The sequence below is a fragment of the Haematobia irritans genome, chromosome 3 (assembly GCF_050003625.1).
Source record: "Haematobia irritans isolate KBUSLIRL chromosome 3, ASM5000362v1, whole genome shotgun sequence".
Taxonomy (NCBI): Eukaryota; Metazoa; Arthropoda; class Insecta; order Diptera; family Muscidae; genus Haematobia; species Haematobia irritans.
In genome coordinates, this window is record NC_134399.1 from 195,586,797 (window position 1) to 195,608,362 (window position 21,566).

General features: G+C 30.5%; 1 long non-coding RNA gene across 1 annotated transcript; it reads right to left on the bottom strand.

The window, feature by feature from the left end:
- Nucleotides 1–446: 446 nt before the first annotated feature.
- Nucleotides 447–2,564, bottom strand: LOC142229348 (uncharacterized). Its single transcript, XR_012720386.1, has 3 exons — nucleotides 2,279–2,564; nucleotides 1,844–2,215; nucleotides 447–1,678 (listed from the first exon to the last, which is right to left on the bottom strand). It is a non-coding gene; the product is annotated as an uncharacterized LOC142229348 (long non-coding RNA).
- Nucleotides 2,565–21,566: the final 19,002 nt, after the last annotated feature.

Below are 21,566 nucleotides of genomic sequence, written 5' to 3' on the forward strand. Positions count from 1 at the left end.
ATATACAATTATATCAAATTAGATCTGATTAGATGTGTCTCATTTTTGAGATCTGATCAGATCCAATTTCATAGTATTTAGATCTGACCAGATATAACCATTTTTCGGATCTGCTCAGATCTGACCATATCTTGGCTCAGATCTAACCATATCAAATCAGATCCCCCAATTTTTACACGGGTCTATAGAATATTTTTTCAAAATTTATATCTACCCGTGTAAAAATTGGGGGATCTGATTTGATATGGTTAGATCTGAGCCAAGATATGGTCAGATCTGAGCAGATCCGAAAAATGGTTATATCTGGTCAGATCTAAATACTATTAAATTGGATCTGATCAGATCTCAAAAATGAGACACATCTAATCAGATCTAATTTGATATAATTGTATATTATTTGATACAATCGTATCTTTCGAGATCTTTCAACACATAAAAGCCCATAATTTGTATATAAAATGAGATCAATTGTTTTATTTAATAATACAGACAAAAAGTATGTGCATAATAAATATGTTTAATTTAAATTGATCCATCAAAGCTATTTAAGAGTATTGACAGTTGAGTTAGAGTGTTGTCCAAGGGTTTTTTCGTTTGTTTCTTCTGCTTTGGACTTAGACACACGACTAAAGTATTACAGCGTTAAGGCAATCTACAATGAAATTAAGTAAAAAACAATTATTAAACAAATATAGGAATAAACAAATATGGGAATATATTGAACTACCCGTGTAAAAATTGGGGGATCTGATTTGATATGGTTAGATCTGAGCCAAGATATGGTCAGATCTGAGCAGATCCGAAAAATGGTTATATCTGGTCAGATCTAAATACTATGAAATTGGATCTGATCAGATCTCAAAAATGAGACACATCTAATCAGATCTAATTTGATATAATTGTATATTATTTGATACAATCGTATCTTTCGAGATCTTTCAACACATAAAAGCCCATAATTTGTATATAAAATGAGATCAATTGTTTTATTTAATAATACAGACAAAAAGTATGTGCATAATAAATATGTTTAATTTAAATTGATCCATCAAAGCTATTTAAGAGTATTGACAGTTGAGTTAGAGTGTTGTCCAAGGGTTTTTTCGTTTGTTTCTTCTGCTTTGGACTTAGACACACGACTAAAGTATTACAGCGTTAAGGCAATCTACAATGAAATTAAGTAAAAAACAATTATTAAACAAATATAGGAATAAACAAATATGGGAATATATTGAACTACCCGTGTAAAAATTGGGGGATCTGATTTGATATGGTTAGATCTGAGCCAAGATATGGTCAGATCTGAGCAGATCCGAAAAATGGTTATATCTGGTCAGATCTAAATACTATGAAATTGGATCTGATCAGATCTCAAAAATGAGACACATCTAATCAGATCTAATTTGATATAATTGTATATTATTTGATACAATTGTATCTTTCGAGATCTTTCAACACATAAAAGCCCATAGTTTGTATATAAAATGAGATTAATTGTTTTATTTAATAATACAGACAAAAAGTATGTGCATAATAAATATGTTTAATTTAAATTGATCCATCAAAGCTATTTAAGAGTATTGACAGTTGAGTTATAGTGTTGTCCAAGGGTTTTTTCGTTTGTTTCTTCTGCTTTGGACTTAGACACGCGACTAAAGTATTACAGCGTTAAGGCAATCTGCAATGAAATTAAGTTAAAAACCAATTATTAAACAAATATAGGAATAAACAAATATGGGAATATATTGAACTATGTAAGCAAGTATTAGTATTGTTTTGGATCATTCTTCTTTAAGTTGCAATAAAAATTGCCATATAATTTTATGTTGCTTTTAATACTCACATTTAAAGTGTATTCGGGATTAGGTTAGGTATAGCGATAGGCTGTTATTTTAGGCTCATACATACTATTCAGACCATCATGACATCGCAGTGATCAACATCTCATTTATCACTGACTGCTGCTCGATTCAATAATTAGCTCAATAACATGGGTCCTCCTCGTTATAATCGAGTCCTATCGGCATTTAACGTTGCGCTGAAACAACTTAGAGAATCTTTGAAGCAGAAATGTCACCAACATTACTGCGAGGAGATAATCCACCGCCGAAAAAATTTTTGGTGTTGGTCGGAACTGGGATTGAACCCGTGACCTTTTGAATGCAAGGCGGGCATGTTAACCAGTACACCACTGAGGTTTCCTTTTTTTCCAAATCTAGAAAATAGTAAAACAATATGAAAATGACTACTAAGGAAATAACAAATGCAATCTACTTACCTACATAATCTCCGCAACAAAGGAAACGATATACATTTAATCAAAGGAACACATTTAAAACAATTATATTAAATTTCTTAATTTTCTCAGCTAGTCTTGCGTTAAATTTGTTTAGAAGTGATGCCCCTGACGGCGTTGACATTTGACATAATGACATTGAGGTTGTTGTTAAAACTAATGGATCGTTGACACTAAAAACATGAAGCACTTTTATAATGTATAGAACCCATTTATTAGTACGTATGATAGATGAAACAAGAAGAAACTTTTGTTGTTTGAAATTTTAAATTAAATTTACTATATAAATATTAAAATTATCTTGACTAATGAGACTCATTTCACTTCGGTGCCTGCGTCACCTCCCTGCCAGCATTTCAATGTTCCATTTCATCCTCATCGCTACCACAGACTCGTAAGTGACACTGCAACAATCGCCAACTGTGATAGTATTTTGCCATCACTATTCGCATGAAAGTATTTTGCCATCACTATTGTTACAAGAGCCATTTTATATTTTGTGAAACACCAAGCGCAACTGGCTTATTATAATTTATTTCACTGAAAACGAAAATAAAGTGCTGAAAACATAGTTATTACGCTTAAAATTGTGAAAAGGTAATTGGTGAACAATTTTTGACTTTCCAAATGGTATAAAGTGATAGTTTTTCAAATATTTTTCCAGACACGCTGCCTCCATTGGGAATAAAAGTACTGGCTGATAGACGCTACAACATTTAACTTACAACTTGTAACTCAACATCAATCTCTTATTAATTCATAAAAATGTGTTAAATGTGATGTGATAGCCGTATAAATGTTATATTTATGAGAATTTATAAATGTTTCATAAAATTAATAAACATCTAAACATTCGTGTTTTACTTGACCACAATGATTCTTTTACAACTATCTTAAAATGCACTTTGTTTGATTGTTTGAAGGGGTTCTTATTGGCGTCCTTCTAAATGTATCCAGAAGGGCTCCTAATAATTGCACTCATGCGATACTTTTTTGTAGTAACTTGGCGTGGTACAACTTCTCAATAGTGACGGCGCTTTTCCGAGGAGTTTTGGATATCGTATACGACTGTTTTCGACGTAGTGGGGATTCTCTGAAGCGCCCCAAATTCAAAAAATGTTGGCAGGACTTCTTGCTTAGAAAACCAAGAAGGTATTGAAGCCCCCATCCTCAAGGTACGACTTTTTGGTGATCTGGGCAACGTTTACTTTGAAGGAAACGTTTCCCGCGATTAAAAATGTTTTAAATAAAATGTAAATTACTATCTCCGAGTGGGACATATATTAAAAAGGGCGACTTGTTCAGAAATGTTAGTGCATAATCAAAATATACTAAATGTTTTTTAATGTTTGAAGTTCTATTATTTAAACAAACTACTAACTTTTGGGCAGTATGTCTGTTATTCCAAACTAACAGATTGTACTTTCGCAGAAAAACTGCGAAAACAGCACTTTTTTGTTTACCAAAAAAATCAGCAGTCAATGTTTCCTACAGCAGTCTTTTTATATGAGTATATTTCAAAATAAAAATTCATTTTGTAATCTACTTAGGATACTAAATAATGCTTTGGATGAAAGGTTAATTAAACTCCAAACGCATGGGAACGACAAATACTAAATGAGTGTTTTGATGAAACCCACATTTTTCTTACTACTCGAGGTGTCAAATGGATACAAATATCTACACATCCCTTTTATATAAAAATACCAAAACTAATATCTATACAGTACAATTAATAAAGAAAGGCGTTTCTTTGCGAATTTTCAACAATTTATTTTTATTACTCTTTTTGACGTCAACCAGCAGTACGCGATAAAACATTTAAAAACTGGCGTTGTTCATTATATCCATTTCCAAAACTGACTGTTTTAGATTATTAAACCATCTGAACTGAAGGAGCTCAACCATGTTCTGAAACTCGAAAAACATGTTTATAAACTGCCAAATACTTTAAGATGTATTATGTAAGTTCGTTAAATAAACAAAAGTTATTTTTCATCTGTAACTTTGTGTATATATCTCGAATAGTTTTTTAGACGTGTATTTCAAAAATCTTTTTAACTTGTTCATGATTTTTATTATATTTTGGACCTTATTTAACCCCATATATAGTCAGATATGATGTTATATCTACCATATCTTATTAGATATAGTGCCATATATGGTCCTATCCAAGCATATATTATTAGATATGCCAGATATAATTAGATATTATACTATATATGATGAGATCTGCAATTATATCTAACCAGATGTAGCACCATATATAGCATATCTGTGCATATCTAATTATGTCTGAACCAATATCTGAACAGATCCAATTAGATCCAATTTGATATTATTAGATAGGATTGGATCCTCCAATTTTTACACGGGTATGTAAGCAAGTATTAGTATTGTTTTGGATCATTCTTCTTTAGGTTGCAATAAAAATTGCCATATAATTTTATGTTGCTTTTAATACTCACATTTAAAGTGTATTGGGGATTAGGTTAGGTATAGCGATATGCTGTTATTTTAGGCTCATACATACTATTCAGACCATCATGACATCACAGTGATCAACATCTCACTTATCACTGACTGCTGCTCGATTCAATAATTAGCTCAATAACATGGGACCTCCTTGTTATAATCGAGTCCTATCGGCATTTCACGTTGCGCTGAAACAACTTAGAGAATCTTTGAAGCAGAAATTTCACCAACATTACTGCGAGGAGATAATCCACCGCCGAAATAATTTTTGGTGTTGGTCGGAACTGGGATTGAACCCGTGACCTTTTGAATGCAAGGCGGGCATGTTAACCAGTACACCACTGAGGTTTCCTTTTTTTCCAAATCTAGAAAATAGTAAAACAATATGAAAATGACTACTAAGGAAGTAACAAATACAATCTACTTACCTACATAATCTCCGCAATAAAGGAAACGATATACACTTTATCAAAGGAACACATTTAAAACAATTATATTAAATTTCCTAATTTTCTCAGCTAGTCTGGCGTTAAATTTGTTTAGAAGTGATGCCCCTGACGGCGTTGACATTTGACATAATGACATTGAGGTTTAGACATCTATTTCAAAAATCTTTTTAACTTGTTCATGATTTTTTTTTATTATATTTTGGACCGTATTTAACCCCATATATAGTCAGATATGATGTTATATCTACCATATCTTATTAGATATAGTGCTATATATGGTCCTATCCAAGCATATATTATTAGATATGCCAGATATAATTAGATATTATGCTATATATGATGACATCTGCAATTATATCTAACCAGATCTAGCACCATATATAGCATATCTGTGCATATCTAATTATGTCTGAACCAATATCTGAACAGATCCAATTAGATCCAATTTGATATTATTAGATAGGATTGGATCCTCCAATTTTTACACGGGTATAGAAATTTTTTTCAATTTTTTTTTCTATAGAATATTTTGTCAAAATTTATTTCTATAGAAAATTTTTGTCAACATTTTATTTCTATAGAAAATTTTGTCAAAATTTTATTTCTATAGATTTTTTTTGCCAAAATTTTATTTCTATAGAACATTTTTGTCAAAATTTTATATCTATGGAAAATTTTGTCAATATTTTATTTCTATAGAAAGTTTGCCAAAATTTGATTTCTATAGAAAGTTTTGTAAAAATTTATTTCTATAGAAAATTTTTGTCAAGATTTTATTTCTATAGAAAATTTTTGTCAAAATTTTATTTCTATAGAAAATTTTGTCATAATTTTATTTCTACACAGAAAAAAATATCACCAAAATATTTCCAATTAAAAAGTTAATTGAAGTTGAAAATTTTTTCAATTAATAAATTTATTGATACAATTAACTTTTTAATCATGATAGAAACATTAAGTTAATTAAGTCAATGATTGAACATTTTAAAATTTTTAATTAAAAAATTAATTGATACAATTATCTTTTTAATCAAATTCGGAAGATTAAGTCAGTTAAAAAAGTGATGAACATTTTTTTAAATTTTTAATTAAAATTTTTTTTTTCAAACAATCAATTGTTAATCCATATAAAAATTCTAAGCCAATTCAAAATGTAATTGAAAATAGTTACCTTTTTAAATTAATAAATTAATTGAGTTTTGCAATCAACAACAATTAAATTTTTAATTGAATCAATTAAAAAATTAATTGAAATTCGGTAATGAAATCAATTAATTTTTTAATCAAGAATTTTTTCTATGCCCAATTAAAACTCTGATTGATACTATCATTTTCGTGATTGAAGACATTTCAATTAAAAAATTAATTGGATCAATTAATTTCGTGATTGAATCAGAAAAAAAATTTTTTGTGTGTATAGAAAATGTTCTCAAAATTTTATTTCTATAGAAAATTTTTGTCAACATTTTATTGCTATAGAAAGTTTTGCCAAAATTGTCAAATTTTTTTCTCTAAACAAATTTGTCAACATTTTATTTCTATAGAAAATTTTATTTGTGTATATTGAAAATTTTGACAAAATTTCATTTCTATAGAAAATTTTGTCAAATTGTATTTCTATAGAAAATTTTTGTCAAAATTATATTTCTATAGAAATTTATGTCAAAACTTTATTTCTATAGAAAATTTTGTCAAAATTGTATTTCTATAGAAAGTTTTGTCAAAATATTATTTCTATAGATAATTTTGTGAAAATTTTTTTTATAGAAAGTTTTGTCAAAGTTTTATTTCTATAGAATATTTTGTCAAAATTTTATTTCTATAGATTTTTTGTCAAAATTTTATTTCTATAGAAAGTTTTGTCAAAATATTATTTCTATAGATAATTTTGTGATATTTTTTTCTATAGAAAGTTTTGTCAAAGTTTTATTTCTATAGACATTTTGTCAAAATTTTATTTATATAGAAAATTTTGTCAAAATTTTATTTCTATATAAAATTTTACAAAAATTTTATTTCTATATAAAATTTTGTCATAATTTTTTTTTTTATATTGAAAATTTTGTCATAAATTTAATTATATTGAAAATTTTTTGTCAAAATTTTATTTCTATAGTAAATTTTTGTCAAACTTTTATTTCTATAGAAACGATCGGACCAAAATGGCAACCTGGTCGTAACACAATGAAAACAATATTTTATGAATATCTATAATATTGGCCCAAAAATCTGATTATTTATCAAATTGAGGCATAACAGGAAACAAAATGTTTGCTGGTCGTGGTTAGGATCTTGTAAGTATATTACAGTGCAAAAATATACCAAAAACTTCTTTTGGTTCTGAAATATGCTTTGGGGAAAATTTATAACGTAAAAATTTTATAGGTTTTTGTTCGTTAAAGCCTGAAGTACAAAAATATAAAGGTTGAATTACACACCATGCGTCAATCCGTGCGTTGATGGACAGGTTGATATTTTCTGTTTGTGGCAGACTATTCGTGCTTTTGATTTCAAAGAGAAATTTCAACTCTTCAATCATCGGACGCATTGAACGCATGGTAACAGGTTGGCTGATAAGTCCCCGGTCTGACACATAGATGGCGTCGCTAGTATTAAATGCATATTATTTTTATATAGTACCAACCACCAAATGATTCGTGCAAAATTTGACGTCTGTAAGTCAATTAGTTTGTGAGATAGAGCGTCTTTTGTGAAGCAACTTTTGTTATTGTGAAAAAAATTAAAAAAAAGGAATTTCGTGTTTTGATAAAATACTGTTTTCTGAAGGGCAAAAGTTTTTCCGTCGATATGTGACAATGGATGAAACATGGCTCCATCACTACACTCCTGAGTCCAATCGACAGTCGGCTGAGTGGACAGCGACCGGTGAACCGTCTCCGAAGCGTGGAAAGACTCAAAAGTCCGCTGGCAAAGTAATGGCCTCTGTTTTTTGGGATGACCATGGAATAATTTTTATCGATTATCTTGAGAAGGGAAAAACCATCAAGAGTGACCATTAATGGCGGTATTGGGGCGTTTGAAGGTCGAAATCGCGGCAAAACGGCCCCATATGAAGAAGAAAAAAGTGTTGTTCCACCAAGACAACTCACCGTGCCACAAATCATTGAGAACGATGGCAAAAATTCATGAATTGGGCTTCGAATTGCTTCCCCACCCACCGTATCTGGCCCCCAGCGACTTTTTCTTGTTCTCAGACCTCAAAAGGATGCTCGCAGGGAAAAAATTTGGCTGCAATGAAGAGGTGATCGCCGAAATTGAGGCCTATTTTGAGGCAAAACCGAAGGAGTACTACCAAAATGGTAGTATTAAGAACATATCGTGTATTTACTAAAATTTTTGAATTTTTCTCAAATTAAGGCACACATCTAACATCATGCAAAATGTTTGCTCATATTCGCATTTCGGAGATTTTAAAACCATTAGAAGGCTGTATTTTGGTTCTTTAAAATTCTTTGAATAAATATTTAAACTCTCATAATTTTACGAGTATGAGATAAGGACAAGAAATATGTATTCAATAAAATCATAAAAGCAAATGCAGATTCGTAATGCTATTATTGTACCATAAATTCTTGCCTTCTATTAAAATAATAATAATCCAGTTTCCATTACAAATACTTTGCAAAATTGGCAAAACGATCTAGGAACGAGCAAGGGGTTAACGAGAAAGAATTATCAAAAATATTGTTTCATCTTCTTGCTCCTCTGGCTGATTTTAATTATTCCCCTCAAAACGTTCAAAGAAAATTCCAAACAAACACTTCTTACAATGGAAATGGAATGCAGAACATAACATAAATACTCCACAAAGCCAACTTATGGCCAAGTGTAAGGAGCACAAAACCGAAAAGGAATTTATACTTTAAAAATGGGAGAACATTACAGCATGCATGGATAGCGTAAAAATATTTCTAACTGAACCGTAAAATTTTAATGTAAATGTGAAACATAGACTCATTTCTCTGACATTTCCCCATAAAAACCGCAAACAATGGAAAAGATTCTTTTTAAACTTTGTTTTCTTTCCTTAGTGTTTTAGGTCAGTGTTAAACAGCTAAAGAAAATCCTATGGAATAGCAAGATATTTTATGGCTGGCAAATAGAAGAAATTAACAATGGAATGCCAAGGTCTTTAATGGTGGACGGGGATAAATTTTGCATAACTGTTAACTCGAAGAAGTTTGATTGCTCCATAGATTCCAAAGGATATTCCAGAATATTTTTAATGAATTTTGTTATATACTTCAAAATAACAAACGTTTTTTTAATTCCCAAAAAAAATTGAAACAAAGATACCAAATCCTCAAAAAAGTCATTTTTATATTAAATATAAAGATTCAATATTTCAGTTAATTTAAGGACAATTTCTTTAAATCAAAAATGTGTTGCCTTCACGGTTTCCACTCGTGCCAAAACTAATCTACCAAAATTTACAGAAAATTTTACCAAAAAATCTACCATATTTAAACAAAACAATTTTATTTGGAAAAATTTACCAAAATTTTATTTCTATAGAACATTTTGTCAAAATTACCTGTCTATAGATAATTTTGACAACTTTTTTCTATAGAAAATTTTGACAAAATTTTCTGTCTATAGAACATTTTGTCATAAATTTCTTTCTATAGAAAATTTTATCAACTTTTTTTTCTATAAACAATTTTGTCAAAATTTTCTGTCTATAGAAAATTTTATAAAAATTTTATTTCTATAGAAAATTTTGTCAAAATTTTCTGTCTATAAAAAAAATTTTGTCATAAATTTCTTTCCATAGAAAACTTTGTCAAAATTTTCTGTCTATAGAAAATGTTGTCAAAATTTTCTGTCTATAAAAAAGTTTGTCAAATTTTATTTCTATAGAAAATTTTTGTAAAAATTTTATTTCTATAGAAAATTTTTGTAAAAATTTTATTTCTATAGAACATTTTTGTCAAAATTTTATTTCTATAGAAAATTTTGTCAAAGCGTTTTTATCTCAAATATAAAGATTCAATATTGCAGTTAATTTAAGGACAATTTCTTTAAATCAAAAATGTGTTGCCTTCACGGTAGCCACTCGTGTCAAAAATAATCTACCAAAATTTACAGAAAATTTTACCAAAAATCTACCAAATTTGTCAAAATTTTCTGTCTATAAAAATTTTGTCAAAATATTCTGTCAAAATTTTGCCAAAATTTTATTTCTATAGAAAAATTTGTCAAAATTTTCTGTCTATAGAAAATTTTATAAAAATTTTATTTCTATAGAAAATTTTGTCAAAATTTTATTTCTATAGAACATTTTTGTCAAAATTTTATTTCTATAGAAATTTTTTGTCAAAATATTATATCTGCAGAAAATGTTGTCAAATTTTATTTCCATAGAAATTTTTTGTAAAAATTTTATTTCCATAGAAATTTTTTGTAAAAATTTTATTTCTATAGAAAATTTTGTCAAAGCGTTTTTATCTTAAATATAAAGATTCAATATTTCAGTTAATTTAAGGACAATTTCTTTAAATCAAAAATGTGTTGCCTTCACGGTTGCCACTCGTGTCAAAAATAATCTACCAAAATTTACAGAAAATTTTACCAAAAATCTACCAAATTTGTCAAAATATTCTGTCAAAATTTTGCCAAAATTTTATTTCTATAGAAAAATTTGTCAAAATTTTCTGTCTATAGAAAATTTTATAAAAAATTTATTTCTATAGAAAATTTTGTCAAAATTTTATTTCTATAGAAAATTTTTGTCAAAATTTTATTTCTATAGAAAATTTTTGTCAAAATTTTATTTCTGCAGAAAATGTCAAATTTTATTTCCATTTTATTTATTTTTGTAAAAATTTTATTTCCATAGAAATTTTTTGTAAAAATTTTATTTCTATAGAACATTTTTGTCAAAATTTTATTTCTATAGAAAATTGTGTCCAAATTTTATTTCTATAGAAAATTTTGTCAAAGCGTTTTTATCTTAAATATAAAGATTCAATATTTCAGTTAATTTAAGGACAATTTCTTTAAATCAAAAATGTGTTGCCTTCACGGTTGCCACTCGTGTCAAAAATAATCTACCAAAATTTACAGAAAATTTTACCAAAAAACTACCAAATTTACAAAAAATCTTTTTTGGAAAATTTTACCAAAATTTTACCAAAATTTTGTCAAAATTATATGTTTATAGAAAATTTTGTCAACTTTTTTCTATAGAAAATTTTGTCAACATTTTCTGTCTATGGAACATTTTGTCAAAATTTTCTGTCTATAGAAAATTTTGCCAAAATTTTATTTGTATAGAAAATTTTGCCAAAATTTTATTTCTATAGAAAATTTTCTCAAAATTTTATTTCTATAGAACATTTTTGTCAAAATTTTATTTCTAAAGAAAATTTTGTCAAAGCGTTTTTATCTTAAATATAAAGATTCAATATTTCAGTTAATTTAAGGACAATTTCTTTAAATCAAAAATGTGTTGCCTTCACGGTTGCCACTCGTGTCAAAAATAATCTTCCAAAATTTACAGAAAATTTTACCAAAAATCTACCAAATTTGTCAAAATATTCTGTCAACATTTTGCCAAAATTTTATTTCTATAGAAAATTTTGTCAAAATTTTATGTCTATAGAAAATTTTGATAACATTTTATTTCTGTAGAAAATATTGTCAAAATTTTATTTCTATAGAAAACTTTTGTCAAAATTTTATTTCCATAGAACATTTTTGTCAAAATTTTATTTCTATAGAAAATTTTGTCAAATTTTATTTCTATAGAAGATTTTTGTAAAAATTTTATTTCTATAGAAAAGTTTTGTAGTAGTTTTGCTGCAAGTAGAGGATGCTGATGAGGAATGTGGTAATTCCGAAACGTGCGTCCATCCAACCATCTTGCAGTCTACAGGGCTTTGCCCAAATAAATTTGACAAACATTCTTTTCCTCTGTTGGTTAAGCTACTATTGTAGTTTAGTCAACACCATGGTTTTAAAGCTGAGATCAAAACAACAAATAAAATTTTATTTCTATAGAAAATTTTATCAAAATTTTATTTTTATAGAATTTTTTTTCAAAATTTTATTTCTATAAAAAATTTTGTCAAAATTTTATTTCTATAGAAAATTCTGTAAAAATTTTATTTCTATAAAAAATTTTGTCAAAATTTTATTTCTGTAGAAAATATTGTCAAAATTTTATTTCTATAGAAAATGTTGTCAAAATTTTATTTTTAAATAACATTTTGCCAAAAAGTTTATTTCTTCTCTTTGTAAAATCTACCAGAACAAACAAAGATTTCAACCAATCTACAAAAAAAATTAACCAAAGGTGCAAAATCCTCAAAAAAATTATTAGCCAGTTTTTGTATCATTTCTTTAAATGAAAAATGTTTTTCATTACTTTAAGGGAATTTTGCCTTACTTCAAAGACATATGGAGGTAACGGAGGGTCGCAAAATTTCAAAGATTCGTGTCCTAAATTTAAATAAAAAATGTCAGTGAGTCATATTGCATTGAAATGAAATATTTTTCATACCATTTTTTGTTTTTGGAAATTGCAATTTTCAAACAACGTTGTTGACGAAATATTTCAAAGGCCACCGACCAACAGATGGTTGATTGTTGTCACACATTATAAAAATATTCGCTATCAATGATGTTTGTACTTAAATTTGGATAGTTTATATACACTGAAAAAAAATCATTTAGTGCCAATGTTTTATTTTGTTTTAGTTATTTTTTAAGAGGGAATTACGCGGATATTTGGGGATAGATTCGTTTGGAGACAGATCAAAGACTAAGAGAATTGTGCTTGGCCGGATTTCCTTCCCTACCTCTACAATTGGAAATCATTAATAATTTCAAAAATGGAATAAAAAAGTTTATAATCTAAAATCGGTTTATATGGGGGATCTATAAGTTTATATATTATCTTATCAACTAAGATATGTCCCACTTGCAATCTCTCCCAGCAAAACAAGCTTCGCCAAAAAAGTAGTGAGAATGTTCTTTTTGGATCCAGAAGTGGTGCTAAATTGGCGCAGAAGCGATTAATTTAACATGGGCTTGTCATAGGACGGATGTCCACTATTTCAACAGGCGTTGCACTGAATTTGTATCATTTCTTAAGATGTGATCAGAATCCAGAATTTTGGGTGTGAATTCAAAAATTTTGTGATATTTTGCCAAACAAATAATTTTTTTATTTTGGTTTTTAAAGCATTCTAACGCTTGTCTGAAACGTTTGACCTCAAATATTTCCAAAAATTCGCTTATTTTTCTGGAAAGGTTTCAACATATTTTTCGATAAAATTTGAGTAATTTTTACAACAAAAAAAGTTCAAATTACCCATTAAAAATATGGAAAAAGCAAATTATAAAAAAAATTAACTAAAAGAACTTCTTGTGCAGTTCAAATAAAGGACATTTTTGGAAGTCCTTTTAAAGTTGTGACTTTTTTACTTTTATATACCAAGTAAAAAATTTGGAAGTTCTTCTAAAGGCATAACATTAAATTCACTTCCAATAATATCCTCCCAAATATGATCATTATTTTAACTACGCAGGGAGTTCTTTTAATTATTATACCCTAAACCACATAGTGGTCAGGGTATAATAAGTTTGATCGGCCAAAAAATGTGCCTACCAGAAATATTGATTTTAGACCCCATAAAATATATACCGATCGACTCAGAATCACCTCCTGAGTCCATCTAGCGCTTGGTGTCCGTCCGTCCGTCTGTCCATGTATTTGTTGTTCACAGGATTCCGGTCGCAATTATTAACAGATTTTTATGAAATTTGGTACGGGGAGTTTTTTGGGCACAAGGACGAACGCTATTGAATTTGGAAGAAATCGGATCAAATTTAGATATAGCTCCCATATATATGTATCGCCTGATTTCGACAAATGGGGTCACGTGGCGCGTTTTTTCAAACGGGTCGTCACCAAATTTGGCAAAAGGTAATATTTTCCATCGCCCTTCAAGTCTGCAAAATTTCATCCAAATCGGTTCAGATTTAGATATAGCTCTCATATATATGTATCGCCCGATTTTCCCAAATTTGGCCACAAAACCTTTATTTATCAACCGATCTTACTCAAAGTTGGCCAAATATAATCTTCTATAGCACTAACTATATGTGCAAAAAATCATCGAAATCGGTTCAGATTTAGCTATAGCTCCCATATATATTTACCGCCCGATTTTTTTAAATTTGGCCATAAAACCATTATTTATCAACCGATCTTCCCCAAATTTGGCTTAATGTAGTCTTCTATAGCACTAACTATATGTGCAAAAAATTATCGAAATCGGTTCAGATTTAGCTATAGCTCCCATATATATTTACCGCCCGATTTTCCCAAATTTGGCCATAGAACCCTTATTTATAAACCTATCTTACTAAAAGTTGGCTAGATCCAGTTCTCTATAGTAATAACTATATGTGCAAAATTTCATCGAAATCGGCTCAGATGTACATATAGCTCCCACATATGTATCACCCAATTTTGAAAAACTCGCCCCTAATAACCTAATGTTTGACCATACAGGCCTCATTTCTTAACTGATCTTACTCCAATCTTGCACAAGGTAACCTTTTGTGGTATTAATCAAACTCGCAAAATATTATGCAAATTGGTTCAGATTTACATATAGCTTCCATATATATGCATCACTCGATTTTCCCAAATTTGGCCATAGTACTCTTATTTATTAACCAATGTTACTCAAATTTCAAATTTTGATGTACTAGCCGATCATACTTATACGTACTTGTAGCTCTTACATAAGAATATTGCTCGATTTTTACAAATTTGTATTTATTACCGACACTAATTTAATGATTTTTTCTTTTTTTTTAATAATAGGCTCAATATTAGTGGCATACTAACTCCGTAGGTGCAATATCAACACAGCCAGTGTTGCTAGAAGTAGGGGAAATTCCCTATATGTAGGGTTTTTCTAATATTTAGCGTCTTGTAGGGACGTAGGGCCACAATGTAGGACATTTTCTCTCAAGACAATTTGTAATAATTTTTACATTTTGGTGGCTCTAGAGGAGGAAATTAGAAGCCGGCAAGGCTTGATCTTTAACAATGTGTGGTAAACTTTATTCCTGTAGAAAATTTTGTCAACATTTTATTTCTATAGAATTTTTTTTTTTAATATTATTTCTATAAAAATTTTCTCAAAATTTTATTTCTGTGGATTTTTTTCTCAAAATTTTATTTCTATAGAATTTATTGTCAAAATTTTATTTCTAAAGAAAAATTTCTCACAAACATTTGTTTATAAAAAGTTTTTCCAAAATTTTATTTTTATAGATATTTAACAAAATAGATTACTAATTTGAGTAGAATTCTACCAACTGTGGCAACCGTGGTGGTAATACAAATTTATATTCTAAGTTATATACGTTGCATATTCATGTTTTAAGACAATAAAGTACTTAGAACCATTTTTGTTTTGTAATTTTTTTAAATTTAACGAAAAATATAGTAGAGAAAATTGTTTGGGAATGTATGGGAAAGTAGGGAACTTTTTTTGTCCTTGTAGGGTAAACCGAACATTTTCCCTGGCAACATTGACTATGAGCAATAGTCAGATTGAGACAAAGCACCCATAGACATGTACCCCTTAATTTTCTTAAATATGCAACTGCGGTTTATCTCCCAGACCTATATGTTACCCCACAAATGCTTATGATTACTAATTCTGTAATGGTGGTTTAGGGTATGATATAGTCGGCCCCGCCCGACTTTTTACTTTACTTAATTGTTATTGGGTAATTTTAACTTTTTTCTTTCAAATAGTTTAAAAACAGAGTAAAAATTAATAAAATGGTACAAGTTATTAAAATGTTCGAAAAAAATGTAATGCTAGAATGGATCTAGAAAAATTAGTGAAAATTGTTGAAGTCAAATGTTTCAGACAATCTTAAAAAATTATACAAATTATTTATTTGGAAAAATATCACAAAATTTTTAAATTCACGTCCAAAACACTGAATTCGGATCACGCCTTAAGATGTGATGCAAATTCATTGCAACAGCTGTTGAAATTGTGGACATCCGCTTCTGCTCCAATTTTGCACCACTTCCTGATCCAAAAAGAACATTTTCACTATTTTTTTGGCGACGCTTTTTTTGCTGGGTATAAGAAGGAATTTTGCAATTTTTCTTGCCACTATCTCTAATAATTTTTATTTTTGGAAATCTGTTAATTTATTTGGACAAACTGATTGAGATTTTGAAAAGTTTTTAAGCGAAATTTAATTTTTCGAGTTTTTGGTCGATTGGTAGTGGAAAATATGTTTTGAAAAGTTCGTTTTGAATGAGATTGTCATATGGCGGAAGTCATTCTTATAAGCATCCGTCGCAATGATTTCGCATTAGTTCTTCAATGAGATAAGAAAAAAAACTTAATAAAGACAAAAGACCAAGAAGTTGTAAAGACAAATTCTACGTCTACCGAAAACTGGATTTTTATATATCACCTCAAAAGAACTTCTTGTGAAGTGAAAATTAGGTTAATTTCTAGAAGAGATGTTAAAAGTAATAATTTAAGGATTCTTCCATTTTTTTGCTCGGTGGTTTTCTACTTTTATACACACCTGTCTTATATTACATTTTTTTGCAGTGCCTTCCAAAAAAACCATGACCATTAGAAGCATCCAACAAAGCGTACCATCTCAAACACCATCAGAAGCAATAGCACCAATATCATCATGGTTGACGTTGATTATGAGGCTTGTGCTATCTATCCATTGCATTTGTGCTACAACAACATTGTGGGTGTGGGCGCCATTTGGCCCCTATTCAAGAATTAAATAGCAAATGTAAAGCATTGAGGGGATACTCTTGTAGACCATCTATGTTTATCGGACAGTGAGAGACGGACTGACCAACAGAAAGACAGAGAGATAGACAAACTTATCTCAAAATAGGAGAACGTTGTAAAATTGCAAATGCACTTGCACTACCAACAACCACTCTTGGTTCTACATCAACAGAAGTTTTATATTCACAGATTGTCAACATCAGAGAAAGAGCAGTAGCAGCCTCGTTATCATAATACATTATTGTCAGCAGCATCATCAATGCCATCATCAACACTGTGTAAGTGGTCATCGACTTGATTAACTGCAAATCATTCAATGAAGATGATGGCACCAAATACAATAGCTTTAAAGGGTGCTACTAAAAATAATTTTCAATTGCATTTTCTTTTTGTAACTTCTGAAGGCTATTGCGTTTGAAACGTAATGGATTATGAGCGATCAATTAGACACATTCATATAAGGGTTGAAAATTGCAAGACACTAATTTATTCTAAACGAGTAAATCTTATTCGGCGTTCAAACTTCTACTACTGTCGTAGTAGTACTAACTACTAAAGACTGTCAAACAGTGTTGCCAATTCTGGCTCTTCTCCCCAATTTAGGACGCTTTCGTCCCAAAAAATCCCTAATTTAAATCAAAATTCCTCACAAAAATATATAAATAGGCTCTGCGGTAGAATATCGATAATAGTTTAAAAATTGAAAAAAAAAACAAGTATATACGACCGTAAGTTCGGCCAGGCCGAATCTTATGTACCCTCCACCATGGATTGCGTAGAAACTTCTACGAAAGACTGTCATCCACAAATTTCAACTCACATGCATAAGCGTAGGAAGGCCTCTGGGGAGGGGGCTTAGACCCCCCCAGAAAAATTTTAGCCCCCCCCCCAGAATTTGAAAACCTATTTACGATTTTACATTTTTATAAAAATTAAACAAGTATATACTCGTACAACGCACAAAGTTTCACTAAAGACTTTCATGCACAATCGAATTACTTGGGTTGTGGTAGAAGTCTGATATTTATGAAATAAAGCTGTGGTTGAACTTATGATTTAGTTGAATAAAAAATAGTAATTGATATTAAAACTATTCTTTCATAAATTAATATTTTAATAATGCTGCAAAAAAGCGTCGCCAAAAAAGAAGTGAAAATGTTCTTTTTGGGTCTGGAAGTGGTACAAAATTGGCGGAGAAGCGATGAATGTAATATGAACTAGTCATAGAATGAATGTCCACCGTTTCAACAACCGCTGCAATGAATTTGCATCACTTCTTAAGGTGTGATCCGAATTCATTCAAATAAATAATTTTTATACTTTTTATGATTTTTAATGCATTCTAACGCTTGTTTGAAACGTTTTTTTCAAATAATATCGATTTTTCTATAATGGATTTAGCATTTTTGTGGCAAAATTTGAATAATTTGTACCATTTTATTTATTCTTACTCTTTTTTAAACTATTTAAAAAAAGAAAACAAAAAATTGCGCATTAAAATATAAAAAAAATGATGTAAAAAACTTCCTGTGTAGTTAAAATAGTTAACTCAACTCCCAATTTTTTGCTGGGAAAAGTGTGGAACTACCCTACGGGAAATGGATCAACCACAGAACTGGTACAGGACTGGTCCCTCGTATGGAAGGGACCGTCCACTTTAACATGGGTTTGTCATTAAAGGATTAAACTTACATTTTAAGACGCGTCTTGGACTCATCCCAAAGGACACGTCCTGGGACAATTTAGCAGGAGCAACCCATAAACAGGTCCTCAGGAACCAGTCTCGGACAAACTCTTAGAAATCTCTTTCAACTTGGGCTCCGAAATAAAAAAAAAACTTGAAATATGTCGAACAAAAGGTTATTCTGATAATTTTATTTCACTAAATGTGAAAATTGCAACTAACTGGAGCACAGGTATCAGTTCTGTGATAGGTCCGTCAGTGGCAATTTGTACCAATTTCCCGTAGGGTACTTTTAGTTGATTTATTATAAATTGATTGTCGAGCTATCTTGATGTCTATTTTTTTATTCAATTTTATGAAATAAAACATTAGTTGAACCTGTAAGTTCAGTCTATAAAGTTTTAGCTAGGGAGGCTATAGCCCCCCCTAGGAAAATTGTCTAGCTACGCTAATGCTCACATGGTTGTTAAATATCATATACTACCACCACGTACCAAATTTCAACCAGATCGGATGAAGTTTGCTTCTCCAAAAGGCACCGGAGGTCAAATCTGGGGATCGGTTTATATGGAAGCTATATATTATTATGGACTGATAGGAACCAATTCCTGCATGGTTGTTGGATACCCTATACTAACATCAAGTACCACATTTCAAACGAATGGGAAGCTATATATAATATGGGGGCTATATATAATTATGGACCGATATGGACCAATTTTGGCACGGTTGTTAGAGACCATATACTAACACTAGGTACCAAATTTCAGCCGGATCGGATGAAAATTGTTTATCTTAGAGGCTCTGCAAGCCAAATCGGGGGATCGCTTTATATGGGGGCTATATATAATTATGGACCGATGTGGACCAATTTTTGCATGGTTGTTAGAGACCATATACTAACACCATGTACCACCATGTGCCGGATCGGATGAAAATTGTTTCTCTTAGAGGCTCTGCAAGCCATATCGGGGGATCGGTTTATATGGGGGCTATATATAATTATGGACCGATGTGGACCAATTTTTGCATGGTTGTTAGAGACTATATACTAACACCATGTACCAAATTTCAGCCGGATCGGATGAAATTGGCCTCTCTTAGAGGCCTCGCAAGCCAAATTTGGGGGTTCGTTTATATGGGGGCTATACGTAAAAGTGGACCGATATGGTCCATTTGCAATACCATCCGACCTACATCAATAACAACTACTTGTGCCAAGTTTCAAGTCGATAGCTTGTTTCGTTCGGAAGTTAGCGTGATTTCAACAGACGGACGGACGGACGGACGGACGGACATGCTCAGATCGACTCAGAATTTCACCACGACCCAGAATATAAAGGGTGATTTGTTAAGAGCTTGATAACTTTTTAAAAAAAAAAAACGCATAAAATTTGCAAAATCTCATCGGTTCTTTATTTGAAACGTTAGATTGGTCCATGACATTTACTTTTTGAAGATAATTTCATTTAAATGTTGACCGCGGCTGCGTCTTAGGTGGTCCATTCGGAAAGTCCAATTTTGGGCAACTTTTTCGAGCATTTCGGCCGGAATAGCCCGAATTTCTTCGGAAATGTTGTCTTCCAAAGCTGGAATAGTTGCTGGCTTATTTCTGTAGACTTTAGACTTGACGTAGCCCCACAAAAAATAGTCTAAAGGCGTCAAATCGCATGATCTTGGTGGCCAACTTACCGGTCCATTTCTTGAGATGAATTGTTCTCCGAAGTTTTCCCTCAAAATGGCCATAGAATCGCGAGCTGTGTGGCATGTAGCGCCATCTTGTTGAAACCACATGTCAACCAAGTTCAGTTCTTCCATTTTTGGCAACAAAAAGTTTGTTAGCATCGAACGATAGCGATCGCCATTCACCGTAACGTTGCGTCCAACAGCATCTTTGAAAAAATACGGTCCAATGATTCCACCAGCGTACAAACCACACCAAACAGTGCATTTTTCGGGATGCATGGGCAGTTCTTGAACGGCTTCTGGTTGCTCTTCACTCCAAATGCGGCAATTTTGCTTATTTACGTAGCCATTCAACCAGAAATGAGCCTCATCGCTGAACAAAATTTGTCGATAAAAAAGCGGATTTTCTGCCACTGATTTTGGTAATAAAATTCAATGATTTGCAAGCGTTGCTCGTTAGTAAGTCTATTCATGATGAAATGTCAAAGCATACTGAGCATCTTTCTCTTTGACACCATGTCTGAAATCCCACGTGATCTGTCAAATACTAATGCATGAAAATCCTAACCTCAAAAGAATCACCCTTTATATACTTTATGGGGTCTTAGAGCAATATTTCAATGTGTTACAAACGGAATGACAAAGTTAATATACCCCCATCCTATGGTGGAGGGTATAAAAAGACCGATTAAATACGATTAAATAAAGGTTTGACAAAATTTTCTATAGAAATAAAGTTTTGACAAAATTTTCTATAGAAAGGAAATTTTAACAAAATTTTCTTTTGAAATAACATTTTAAAAAAAATTTCTATAGAAATAAAATGTTGGCAAAATTTTCTATAGAAATAAAATTTTGGTAGATTATTTTTGGCTCAAGTGGCAACCATGATTATGAACCGATATGGACCAATTATTATGTGATTTTGTGTGATCGGATATATATAACTATATACCGATATGGACCAATTTTGGTATGGTTGTTAGCGGCCATGTACCATATACTAACACTATGTTTCAAATTTCAACCGGATCGGATGAAATTTGCTTCTCTTAGAGGATCGGTTTATATGGGGGCTATATATAATTATGAACCGATGTGGACCAATTTTTGCATGGTTGTTAGATACCATATACCAACGT